Genomic DNA, 14613 nt, shown 5'->3' with positions numbered 1-14613 from the left:
AGTCCAGCCCGAGCTGAGCAGCTGCTGAGCTGCCAACAGGTAGCAGGATGGCTCAGCTAAAAATAAAATAAATAAAATAAAGAAATAAATTGCTTAGAGACCATTTTTATAATTGACTACTGATTAATACATCAAAATGATTGAGTGGTTTTACTCTCTGTTTAGACACAATGTTATGAACTTTATATGATTTTACTCTCTTACTGAATCATTAAAATAAAGTTTCTACAATAATGCTTCAGAGTTTTAGGCATAAAAACACTTTTTGTACATAGAGTAAGTGACAATTGATGCACATACACAGATGCAAATAGAACTTAAGATGAACACTTTAGAAAATATCAGAGGGTCCCCTGGTTAATATGGTTTAGTTTCCTAGGGCTATTATAACAAATTACCAGAAACTTGTTGGCCTAAAACCACAGAAACTTATTCTCTCACAGATCTGAAGGTTAGAAGTCTGAAATCAAGTTCTCCATGATACTGGCTTCTTCTGGAGGTCCTAAGCAGGAGCTATTCCACACATCTCCCCTCCCTTTTGACTCCTGCTTGTTGCCTTCAATTCCATGTCTTGTCATTGCATCACTCCAATCTCTGCTCCTATTGTCACATGGACTGTTCCCTGTGTGTGCCTGTTTCTGTGTTTCTTCTCCTCTTTTTAGAAAGACATGAGTCATGCTGATAGAGGGCCCCCCTTAACTTAGTATAACCTCATTTTAACTTGATTATACTGTGAAGGACTTGCTTACAAATAAGGTCACATTCACAAATTCCAGGTGGACATAAATTTTGGAGGGACATTATTCAGCTCTGTACAATATACAATTAGGCTCATGAGATGGATGGTTCCCATGCACTTGCTGTATAAGTAGGTTCATTTACCTGTCCATTTAAATATATAGAATTCATCTAGGCTCTTTTATTTCTGGAAATAGGATAGAATAGATAACTGAAGAAATCCATTCAAAACTGGAAAATTAAAAATGTTGAATACGGTATTTATAAATGAACCTTAAATTTATGGCTGAGCTAGCAATAAAGGGAGGGTAATTCTCCGAGAACAAAATTATAAGAAACTATGATTCTGAAGAGGCCATCAAGGACTAACACCAACAGCTGTTCTCAAGACATCTGCCATTCTGTGTCTACAGCTTTCCATTTTAAAAGTGCACATAAGTGTGGGATGAAAAGCAAAGTACAAGGCCTGTGTGAGAAGGGAAGTTAGATGGAAGATGGAAGTTGGCTTTCACATTAGTCAATAACCCAAATGGAGATGTTATGGAGGATTGGCTCAGCCTTGGTTCTGGACAGGTGGAGGAAAAAAAAAAAATCTACCCCTAAGAATTTCTGATTGCAAACCAGAATAGAATTTAAAATAGTTCCAGATTGGTAGTATCCCAGGTTCTTGGCAGAAGGAAATATAAATTTTTCCTGGAAGAAATCACCTTTAGCACAGAGCTCAATGTCTTACCATAGGTGAAGTCCCATGGAAATTGAGCTTGGAGTAAAAGTCATAAAATAAATAATGAAACAAGACAGCATGAGAGTAAGAAATAATAACAAACAGAAACAGATCTATAAAGACTGCAGATTTTAGCATTATATAAGATACAATATAAAATAAGAATTATTTAATAGGTTTAAAAATAAAAAAGAAGGTATTTAAAATATGACAAAGGAACAAGAGACTATAAAAAAATACCAGCAAAATTGTAAAAAGAACTAAGTAGATCTTCCAGAAAAAAAAATATATATATATATAACAATTAAACTTAAATAGTCTTTCGTGAACTAAATGGTACATTGGAGACAGCTGAAGTGAGAACTTTGTGAACTAGAAAATGTATCTGAAGATTTTCCCATAAAGTAGAGTAACAAAAAGAGGTTAAGCATGAGAAAAATAGAACGAAGAGATTCAGAAAGGGAAAATAGAGTATGAGTGAGAAAAAAAATGCAAAGAGAAATTGGATAAGATGTCCAGAACTGACCAACATTACAATCAGTTTAGGGGAGCCAAAAATTCTTATTATGATAAACAAAAAGAAATTTGAACTAAGATACATTATAATGAAACTTCAGATGAGTGAATACAGAAAGAATATCTTAAAAAGAAGTCATTGGAAAAAAAAGACAAACTACTGCCCCCCAAAAAAATGCAAACTAAAATTAATCTGACAGTTGATATTTTCAACTGCCACAATGGAAATTAAATTATATCCTGAAATAACTGAGAAAAAACAATCGGCAATGTAAAATCATACACCTAGAGAAACTATTATTCAATGAAAATATATTTAAAACAGTTTTAGGAAAACTAAGAACTGAGATGGTATAATGAATAGAGCTTCACTAAAGGAATTTTTTAGATGTACATCAGAAATTAACAAATGAACCCAAAAGAAAAATTTAAATTAAAAAATCCAATGGTGTGTAAAGAAAATAAAAAAAGATAAATCTGAACAAACATTATCTATACAAAATAATAATATTCATTTTGTGAGATTATAAAACAAGATACAATTAAAATACTGTAATGAGGTCTCTAACTGGAATTAATATCTTCAAAGATCCATGCATTGTTTAGGTGAAAGATGTAAATATATCTCCCAGTCAAAACGGAGTGAGTGGAGGAGTGGAGAATGTAAAAAGTAGGACAGAGACAAAACCCAACATAAAATCATAGAAATCAATCCAAATTTTGTTAGTAAACACATAAAAATAAAATCCCAGCTATGTGATGTTTACAAAGACATACCAAACGTAAGGACAGATTTTGAAAGTAAAAATAATTTTGGAAAAATATGCGCATACATGCAAATCAAAGAATAGTTAGAGTAATATCAGACCAAAAGGCAGCAAGAATTACTAGGGAAACAGAGCTGCACATTATTTAAATACAAGGCAAGGAATTTGGCCATCAATCACAAACGGAGAAATACAATTAGAATAGCTGGATTCATCCCAGAGAGCTCAACTAGTTTTGCATACACTTAGAGGTGCCAACGTTTCCTTGAGGATGGATAGCTTCCTGGTTTAGTTCTCAGGAATAGCAGGCCTTCCTTCAGGTACAGAGTCTGCAAAGTGTTGTGAGGAATTGAAGTTGTCTTGGGACATAGCTTGGACTTGAGTCATGAGTCTCAGACTTTTAGTGCATGTGACAGAACAGGCATAAAATGAGAATGTTATTAAGAGTGGGGAAAGGGGAGATTTTACTGAAAAGCTTGGGACTGAAGTGCAATTAAAGTTAATAAAGAATATATACTATTTAAATGCAAGAGAAAAGTAAATTACCTAACCAAGAGTACTGCTAAAATATTGGTTTAAGAATTAGGAAAGTAAGCTCCTTCATCATATAAAATGAAGGAATGTACACACTTTTTTGGCTGTACCCTGAAACTTCATCACAGAGAAGTATTACATCAAAAATTTTAAAGAAAACTCCTTTGAAAATTTTGATTTAAAAACCCCAATAGAATTGATTATCTTTTATACTTATAGATTAGTTTCAAAATAAGTTTATTTCTAGTAGACAGAGTCTTTATGACATATTATTATTATTATTATTATTAATTTTGTTTATTGTTAAATGTTGTGCTTTATAAAGTTCAGCAACATGTTTTAACCTTCACTTGAGATCTGCTGAAAATCATGGGGAAGCTCTTTAGATTTACATAAAGATTGCACTATCCATTCTCATTACCCTTCCATTATCAACGTTCAGGAATTTCCAAGCTTAAATTGCTCAGGGAAATAATATTGCTTTGCTTCAAACTGGTTTCCTACTATGTAAGTAAAGTGAAAAGTGAATAATAGCATTTAAAACCACTGAAAATAAATAGCCTTGAATGAAGCTAAAGTTTTCCAAGCATAAGCCTATGATTTGATTTTTTCTTAGATAATTTGAAGTATGTTTGTCATTTTAAAGGAAATATTGGAGCTGCTTTAAAAAATATATATGTTCTAGAGTCTGAAGTAACACAGAAATAGAAATGTAAATGTTATGCTTTGTTCGTTTGACTGGTAACTATGTAAATGTAAATAAAAGACAAATTAGGTTATTTCCTGTTAGCTAAACTCATTCTTGGGTTGTTTATAATTGTACTAATTTGCATCACATTATTTAACATATTGGCTTTTTTTATCTCTATGTAGGAAAAGAGCACAAGATAGAAAAATTAAGATTTTATTGTAGAACTTTCATTATATTATGCCTTGTCTTTGTGAAGGGTAAAAATAATCTTGATAAATTTCAATGAATTTCTGTTGCACGTTTTTGTCTACGGAGATTTTTCCATTGGTTTCTTTAGGGAGTACACATCTTTTATGCCCACACATATCTGGAGCACTGCTATTTCTCAAATTGAGTACATGTGTATTCATGTATACATATACTCATCTTGCTAGTTATAAATCAAAGGAAGCATTTCAAGAAGTCATCTGGTCCATCCTCACATCTCCAGGCATAATTACCTTGGAAAGGGGCCAGAAAAAGAATGATCTGTCTTACCATTAATAACATCAGAGAAAATGATTCCACACCTAAGCATCGTCATCCTCTGTAGCATTCCAAGCCTTAAACGCATACATTTTTACCCACTTTAACTTAAATACTTTTAACCATTTTAGAAACCTGTTAATTTTTTTTTTGTCTTATGGTTGTGATTACTCTTTTCAACTACATAAAAACTAATAAAATAATTTTGCCTGCAGTCTTTTTTCCTGAAGTCCTGTTTCTTTTCACTGCTCTTTTAAAACCTATAAAACACTTGAGAGGATCTCGACCATTTTTATTATAATATAGAGACATTTGCTAATGTGTTTAAAAGATATATGAATAAACGTCAGCACTGAGTGAAACTGGGTTCTGGATTGAAGAATTTTAAAAACTAACGATCAAATCTAGGTGGAAAGAAAGACCATGAGATTCATTTTTTTTTGATGCCTTACCAAACACTGACAGAATGTCACTTATTATTACAACTCTACTAGAGTTTGTGTGTGTCTGTGTGCACAAGTATTTTACTTTCTCAAGCACTGAGAAGGAGCCCACATTTATTCTAAGGTAGAGTTACTGAGACAGATACATAGATAGATACAGCTATTGATACAAATTTATCATAAGTCCTACATATTGCCCAGCTTATCACTTATATAAATAAAAATCCTGTAATAAAAATAACAGCATAAACAATGAACTATAACACTGACTCATAAGTTAAAATAACCAGTGATAAAATGTAAAATATTATTGTTTTGAGTTTTTAAATTTGATTTTGCAAAAAACAAATGACTTTCCCTCAAACAAATTTTGTCTGATATTAACTGCTAGTCTTGTACATACCACATAAACCCTACCTTCTATGGTTTCTATACTTCAGTTTTCTCTCTGTTGACATTCACTTATCAATCTTACAACAGGCCAACTTAATAGAATACACCAAATCATAAATATTTTTACTATGGAGAGAGCACTGTTAGGAATCATTTGAATTCAAAATAAATAGGCAAATATAGTATTCAAGAATGTATTCTCTGGCAGAATAAATGTTTTTGAAAGCTACATATAAATGTATTACTTGTTTCATTTGCAAATGGCAGTGGCAGGAACAAAATTTAATTGACTTAATCCGAGAATGAGAATTTATTGGCTCAAATAACTACAATGTTAGGCTGCCTCATCACATAATTTTAGAAACACCATTCATACAGAACACAAAGGAGAGGTGCCCCCTGGAGTTATAAAATAAAAAATTCTTAAATCCAGAGTCTCAAAAAAAATTAATTAGAACTATGCTTTTCTCTCTGCATCTCTCATTTCTTCTCAGTTCCATTTTCATCTGTATTGATTTTGTTATCAAGTAGGTCCTCTTCGTGACGTTAATTTTATCACTTAAGTGGCTCCAGTAGAACTCAAACACATTATTCTTTATAGTGTCAGAAAAGTCTGGGTATTGATAGTTGATTGTTCTGCCCTGTTCACTTGGATCATAAGCCAATTCATTATGGCCGTGGGAATAGGGCCAATCCTATCTGAAATACATGGGCTGAGTATTTAGCCTATTTGAACTAGGCTGCCATTAATGAAAAGCATATCACTTGGATGCTGAACATGCAAGCAATACATATCAACTAAGGTAAATAAAATGATACAGAAAAATACATATAAGTGTCGTGAGAACGGTCTGAAGGTACTTCAAAAGAATGGAAAGCAGGAATAATCTACAGGTGGGGAAAATTAGGGTGAGTCTAAATGAATAGATGGCATTTAGTCTGTGGGACAAAAGATGCCCAGGATATTGACATTGAGAGAATTGAAGAAATGATATTCCCAGATGGGTAAAATAAAAACATGGGAAAAGATGTTGAGGCAAGAGACGATAGAATAAAAACAGAAAACTTCTTCTTATATAATTATCAAACATCAAACAGAAACAAATGATGAAACATAAAAAGAATGTAAGAAAACTTGATTGGAAGAAAAAAATGAAGGTCTTTGAATGCCAGGATAAAAACTTGTGACTGTAAATAATGACTAGTCAGTGAGAGCTTCTGAGCATGGAGTTGTATGTTCAAATTTGAGAGTTAAAAAGATTCATATTGCAGCTGTGCGTAAAAGGAATTGCGCCAGTGAAGGGCTATTTAGGAGGCTATGGCTGTAGTCCAAGTAAAATATAATGAGGCCATGAACCAGGAAAGTGGTGCTGGAAAGAGGAGTGAAATTTACACATCTCTTATATGTAACTTTTCCTTGACCTCTGCCCCTCCTCCTTTCTACTACCTGGCATATGTTATTGAAATATTGGACCTCCTAATGAAAAAACTCAATAACCTTTCTGAAACCTCATCTTCCTTGACTTCTATTCATTATTTGCTACAGTGAACCAGTAATACCTTTAAAAAAAATCGTTTTTCCTTGGCTCTCATGGTATTATACTGCAATGGAAAGATCAATCTTTATCTGTTTCCCTCACTTCTACAACCAGTCTCTCTCTGTCTCTGTCTCTGTCTCTGTCTCTGTCTCTGTCTCTCTCTCTCTCTCTCTCTCTCTCCCTTCCTCTTCCCTTCTCTCTATGTACCTCTCTCTATTTTATCACTCAGATATTCTTTAGCTCTCAAGCTGCTCCTCTTACCCATATGCAGCTGCTCCTTCAGTGGGTATTACTAGCCCTCCTAGCCCTCCCCTTTCTCTTAAGCTGCAGACCCATGTTTGTATTCATCCATGGGATATTTCAAAAAGAATGTTGTGTCTTCTAAAGCCTAACTTGTACAAAAACCAATTATAGCATCTTTTATAGGATCATTCACCCTTCCCCAAATTCCCCATTATTTTTCAATAATTATATCATTCCATAGGCCCAGGTGAAATGCCATCCATGAAGATCCTTGTGACCTGTCTGGCTATATGTGTTATTTCCTTCTCTCTACTGCCATTGTACCTGGTGTAAGCTTGTCATGTCATATACATTAATACGTTTATTATTTTTTTTATTAACGCAACAAATATTTATTAAGCCTTACATGTTCAGGCTGTATGCTAGTAATTTAAAAATACAACATTGAACAAACCACCAAATATGATAATTTGCTTTCATGGAACAATTATTTCCAATTGTAATGTCCTCGTGTATAGGCTGTGTGTCTATATATGGCACAGGAATTGCCATAGAGAGATTTTGTAATAAATATTTGTTGGATGAATTAGTTAATAAATGAATGAGTCCTTAACATTTACCCATTTAATGTTGAAATATTTTAGATGCTGGTGTGTAAAGATTCTGGAGACAGGGTTGTGTCTTTTACTTTTACATATAACATACAATACCCAACTCACCATATTTTATGTTTTTCCTGTATGCTCTTGTAACATTTGTTGATCATTTGAAATATTTTTTTCTTTAAATTAAAGTTTATTGGGGTGATAATGGTTAGTAAAATTACATAGGCTTCAGGTGTACAATTCTGTAATACATCATCTCTATATCACATTGTGTGTTCACCACCCAGAGTCAGTCTCCTTCCACCATGAAATATTCTAATATGTGTCAGATTAACAATGTATATCTAACAGAAAACAATTAGCAAATATAAGGTAATTCTTTTGTTTACACATTTCTAAAGGATATAGTCTCTAAGAAAATAAATTCTGTGAAAAACTTTGGATGAATTTCTTCTAATTACATTGTTCTTTTCAATCATTCTAGAAACATGAAAAAGATTCATGGTGAAATATACATGAGTGAATGTCATGAGATTAACCTTATTTTCTAATCAGAAACAACAAAACCTTTTTTAAGGGGCCAATAGAGTGGCTCAGGTGGTTAAGAGCTTGCTCAAGAGTGAGAGCTCTGAGCAACAGGGTTGCCGGTTCGATTCCTGGCCAGAGCTGAGCTGCCATTGAGATACCAACAGGTGGCAGGAGGGCTCAGCTAAAAAAACAAACAAACAAACAAACAAACAAAAACAGCCTTTTTTTATGTATCAGGGTTCTATGATAATTTAGCCAAATAAAAATTGTTAGACTAGAAATTTGCATAGTTACTTTATGGGAAAAGTTGCTTGGGATAAGAGAATCATGAAGCCTTTCTTTTTTTAACTTTCAAAAAAATGTGTTTAATCACACAGCTTTTTTCTTTTCTGTATAACTATTTTTTTCTGGAGTAGTTGATATAAAATATTAAACATATGGCAAATTGCTGTTGTTAGATGTGAGTATATAAACACAAGTAACAAAGTGTTATTTTATTACTGCTTTCTTTCGTGCAGGACAGATCCTATAGAACTCTTCAATTAGTATTAGTGACTGGCAATAGTAAGATTGCTTTTACCTCAGTTAAGAGTTTCTCAGCCTTGATACTATTGACATTTTATGGCAGATAATTTTTTGCTGTGAGGGCTGGTTTGTGCATTATATATGTAACACATATGTCATCTGCCCACTAGATGCCAGTAACATCCCAGATGTGACAATCGAAAATGTCTCCAGACAATACTAAATGTCCCCGGAATGGAGAGGTGAGGTGTACAGAAACCATCTTCCTTGGGAACCCCTGATGTTAGTGATATTAAATTATACCAAATATACTGAAAAAGAGCCATATTTTAAACATTTCCCAGGAAACTGAAAATGTGTTTCAAATTGACTATTTTATTTAATTTGTGCAACTATTATACAATAAAATATGTACCATCTTTCCTTTTCATTCACAGGGAAGATAAATTCTTCCTTGATCCCTGTCTCTGGTTGTAGGGCGAACACAGCCAGTTTCTGGCTCTCTTCAGGGAGAACTGAATGTTATTTCATATTTCTGGTTGAACTTGTCTGATGAACCCTGCCTCATAAAAAATAAAATCATCATATGTAATGTGAAAAATAAAAATACATTAGGAAAAAGATCTATTTTAATTTTTCCCAAATCATAATAAATTCCACACCTCCAAAGAATTTTGTAACTGATAATATGCAATTATTCTTAACAAGTAGATTATACTAATGTTGTTTTGCCTTCCTCTGAGATAAAAACTAAAAGGATTTCTTTGAAATTTGAATTGAAATAAGCATATTGGGATATAAAAATTTCAAATATAATCTAGGCAATTTTGAACTTTCATTTAAATGAAGGTACAGAAATATTTCATTTTAATTGGTACTATCTTGAAAAAGAAAAAAAACAACAAAATAAATGGAAATGTAAGGATTTTTATTTATCTTGCATGTAGCTTCAATGGTAACAATTTTTAATTTTTTCAATCACATTTGTATGTCCACTTGATTGTTTACTCTCAGCAGATTTAAAGAGCTTTTGAATAACAATTCCCTGAGCAGAATAATTTTGCATGTGCAGTTATGTCTCCAGTAATAGAGAAAACAGATAAAAGACGATCCTGTCATGTAAGACCATATTCTTTCACCTAAATAAAAGAAATAAGAGGGAAAAAGAAACCTAGTCTGTGAGGCAGAAAAAAAGAAAGAAAAAAAGTACCATGTGTTGAGAAAATGCAGTTGTGACATATTGATTATTATGTTTTCTAAGTTTAAGGGTGAATGTAAAATAAATGGAATTCCAGGAAAGCCTGAATAATGACCAGTGGGCCCTATTCCACTGTGGGTCTCCAGACAGCGATTTCATTTAATACCATTAAATTGTTTGCATCTGCTTTGGGCTCCTTAACACATGCATGGGTTAAAATAGAGATGATGGTATGCACTGTCCTTTAGAAGCTATAATTTTCCAAACTGAAGTATCTTCATTTATCCAACAGGAACCACGTTCATGAGGGCCATTTTCAACAGATGTTCAAACAGCTTTAGATCATCTCCCAGTGAACCAATTTAAATTTTTGATGCAACATCATTTTCTTCTTATTAAAAATTGCCCTAGTTTTCATGTGTTGTTATTACAATTTTTAAAAGTATTTAATTTTGACTAATCAGCAGAGCTGTTCCATATAGAAGGGTATCTAAAATACAGATAAAACAATAGTTGTCACTATTTGTGATTCTATACATTTCTAAAGAATTCCCTTAGTAGTTAAAGCAATTTTGTTGGACTCTTTAAAACATCTATTTTTTTTTCTCAGAAGAACATTATTACAAAATTTATTCATTTTTTTTGTCATTTAACAACTATTATGTATATCCTGAGACCTACAGTAAGTCACTGTAAGATAGAACAAGTTTATAAATATATAATAAATTATTTCATCATTCTGCATTACCAGTAATGTAACTTCATATTCAGTTGAAGATAAAGATAAAAAATTCATTTTAACAGAACTTAAAAAAACTCTCATATTATTGTATACTCAGAACTGTAAACTATCTCCCCATGTAACATACTTTTTATTGATTTATTTTATCATCTGTCTCCCTTACCTAAAATGTAAATTCGATGAGGTCCCAGAGTTTTGTCTATGTTCATTGCTTTAGGCCTCACAGGTAGCAAAATGCCTCATATGTATTTGGCCCACAATAAAAGCATTTGCTGAGTGACCGAGGGAGTGAGTAAATAAAGTAATCAATTATGATTCCAGAAAAGTATAAAAGAGTTTGCCCTCATTTTAAAACATTTTAATTGCCAAGGTCTAATATGAAACAATTTTGCTTATAATTTCAAGCTTTTAATAAACACAGATTTTTATGCTCAGATTGATCTCAACATAGATCTTAAACGTTGCCATAGACTTTCTGTAATTTCAAGTGAGTAACTTATCCTCTCTTAGTTTTTATTTCTTTGTCTGTAAAACATGGCATCTACAAAAATACCTGACAAAAAATAGATGCTCAAATAATAAAAGTTAATTTCATTTTCAGTAATGTTGGAAGATCACTGAAAGGCAACAAAATTGCTAGTGAATGCCAAATGAAAACAGAACATTATTTTATATTGTGTTCTTTTAATAATTGTGTCACTGAAGTAGCTGAGAAGTCATGTGTTTGCACACCCAAGCAAAATAAATAATCATGCTTTTTTTCCCCCACAACTTTAAAACTATCATCCTCTTAAATCACCTTATTCTATGTGCCCTCTTGAAAATAGCAGGGCTGCTGCATAATTAATATAAATTCGCTCTGGATTTTGTACCTTGTGAAATTATAGTGATAGGATTATTACGAGGTCTGACAATTAAGTTCATGAACTTATTGCAGTAATGTTGCTAACCTTTTTTTGATATCAGATATTCCTTATGAATTTGTACAAACTGGAAAAACAGTTAACCAAGTTTACTATTTGGAAGTACTGAAAAGGCTGTGTGAAAGAGTTAGACAACAAACTTTTCGCCAATAATTCATGGCTCTTGCATCACAACAATGCACCAGCTCGCACAGCACTGTCTGTGAGAGAGTTTTTAGCCAGTAGTCAAATAACTGTATTGGAACACCCTCCCTACTCACTTGATCTGGCCCCCAATGGCCTCTTTGTTTACCCAAAGATAAAGGAAATATTGAAAGGAAGACATTTTGATGGCATTCAAGACGTCAAGGGTAATAAGAGGAGAGCTCTGATGGCCATTCCAGAAAAAGAGTTCCAAAATTGCTTTGAAAGGGTGGACTAGGCATTGGTGTTGGGTGCATATTTTCCCAAGGAGATTACTTCAAAGGTGACCATAGTGATATTCAGCAATGAGGCATGTAGCACTTTTTCTAGTATGGGTTCACGAACTATATGCCTATAGTCAGAACATAATGATCCATTCTTTTACCAACGTGAGAAGGTTGTTTTGGGATAGCTTTTCTTAAGGTGGTATAAAATAAAGACCTAGAGTCAAATGATACTCTTTCTGTGTTCACTTTTCCATTAGTGAAGTTATTAATTAAATTCGAGACAGGTAGTTAGAGAAGAAATTATGCAGGAAGAGAAATATAATTATGGTTATGTTTCTCTGATAACAAGATATCCATGCTAAAAGTGACAAGATCAGTCAGTCATCCAAATGGGCTTGTATAATCACACACAAGTGATTTTTTTCTGATTAAATTCAGTCTTCAGAAGCAGCTGCTTTGTACGAGTGAAATCAGTAAAGTCAGTCAAGTGAATTCTAATTTAATATTTACTACATATAGCTGGATAACAGTAAGCAAATTATTTACCTCAACCTTCCCAAATCTCCTTATCTTAATTCTCCATAGTCCCTTCAGCATAATATATTTTGGACCATTTGTAGTATTTGAGATACTATATATAAAGAGCCAGTGTCTGAATATTTGATATTTAATGTTATAGTTATTATTATTGTTTACCCTGAACCTATGCTTTCACATCTAGCACATAATAGAACTCTACAGCTAAAGCCAAGAATAACAAGTTAAGGACCTATTAGCATCTTGGTGGCATTTGCCAATGACTCATTCTGTGCCTGTGCTCCTTCTTAGTTTATTCTTTTATCAAACTCCTGGCCCTCAGGTTATATTTTATTTTTTGCTGCCATATTGTCCATTGCATTTACCTCTGATTATTCTTTTAATGGCTTGATTTCTAGCACTCACTAAAATTTATGGCTAAGAAATTTCTTCTTAAAATTCTCATTGAGAATAGCCTATTCTCAACCCTCAGTATCAAATCTATGCTTACATAAAAACTCTCCAGTGTCACAAAGGTTTGCAAAAGCCATTACACCTATTTACATTGGGTAACAAATTTGATTCTGTATCAGAGTAGACCCTCAAATGTGCAATGGCTATAAACAACATAAATTTCTTTTTTGTTCATTATAACTTATAAGATTATAACATTATAAGAACCAGAAAATAGTTATTTTTTATGTAGTACTTTAGGAATACAGCTTCTTTCCAAGTTGTGGCTCTAACATTCCCTACATTTTCATTGTCATTTGCATCAAGCCCTTGAAAAGGAAAGTGAGTGGTAGACTAGAAAGAAAACGCATCATTTCTACTTTCTTCATCTTGGTTAAAATTCAATCACATGACCCCTCCTTACTGCAAGTGATGTTGGGAAACATAATCTAGCTCTGAGTCCATAGAGAAAAGGAGAATGTGGATTTGGTGAAGAGAAATAATCTTTACCACAATCATTAAACTTAGCTTTTAATGATCTGTCTATCATCTGCCTGTCTTTGTCATGTTACAGGTTCCCTCTGCTCTAGACCTAGTAAGATGCTTTATATGTACAAAACATTTTATGACATTGAACTTGCTACTTCTTCTTGCCTGGCGTATTCTACCCCTAGATTCCTCATTCCCAGATTTTTCTGATCCTTCAGAGCTTAGCTCCAGTGTCACCCCTTGGAGCCGTCTTCTTTAATTTCCCATTCTAAATGCCAAGTAACGGACATTTTCTTTCATAGCATCTTGTGTAACTGCCCTGAAAACACTTGCTGTTTTGCAATGACTTCTTAAACCAGCTACCAATTGCTATGCCAAACTACACAGCTTAAAGGTACAGTCCTTTGCAAAACTATCACTTCAGACATCAGCCTCAAGTTAGGGGGTTCCTAGGCCACCTGTAAATTCTGTCAAAGTATCTACCAATTTGGAGGTTCCCACTACCTCCTAAGGCTTGATAATTCACTAGGACAAACCATAGAACTCAGAAAAATGTTATACTTACAATTATAGTTTTATATAGCAAGAAAGGACACAAATAAAAACACAGCCAAAAGAAGAGACACATAAGATCTGAGAGGGTTACAGGTGCATAGCTACTGATTCCCTCCCCCCTCTAAGTCAAAACAAGTCACCATCCTCACACATTAATGTGTATTACCAACCAGGAAAGCACACCCATAGTGTAGTGTCCAATTTTTATTGAGGTTTCATTACTTTTATTGGAGAGTCATTGATTGAGTCATCAACCATGTGATTGAACTCAAATCTTTAAACACATCCTCAATGTCCCAGAGGTCAGATGCTATAACCTGACTCAAAACTCAACACTCTAATCACATGGTTAGTTTTTCTGGCACGGCCTGTCCTCTTTCTGAGTCTTCTCATTAGTGCAAACTATCTAGGAACTCAACATAAATCATCCCCTAGCACCAACTAGCAGGATTCACCATGAATAAATGAGATACTCCAACCACTCATGATAATCCAAGAATTTAGAGACTACCTCCCAGGAACTGAGGAAACGGCTAGCCAAATTCTTTACTATGTAA

Source organism: Hipposideros armiger, unplaced genomic scaffold (genome assembly GCF_001890085.2).
Source record: "Hipposideros armiger isolate ML-2016 unplaced genomic scaffold, ASM189008v1 scaffold_177, whole genome shotgun sequence".
Lineage (NCBI taxonomy): Eukaryota > Metazoa > Chordata > Mammalia > Chiroptera > Hipposideridae > Hipposideros > Hipposideros armiger.
The sequence above is the reverse complement of the archived record's forward strand: the minus strand, read 5'-3'. Positions refer to the sequence as shown.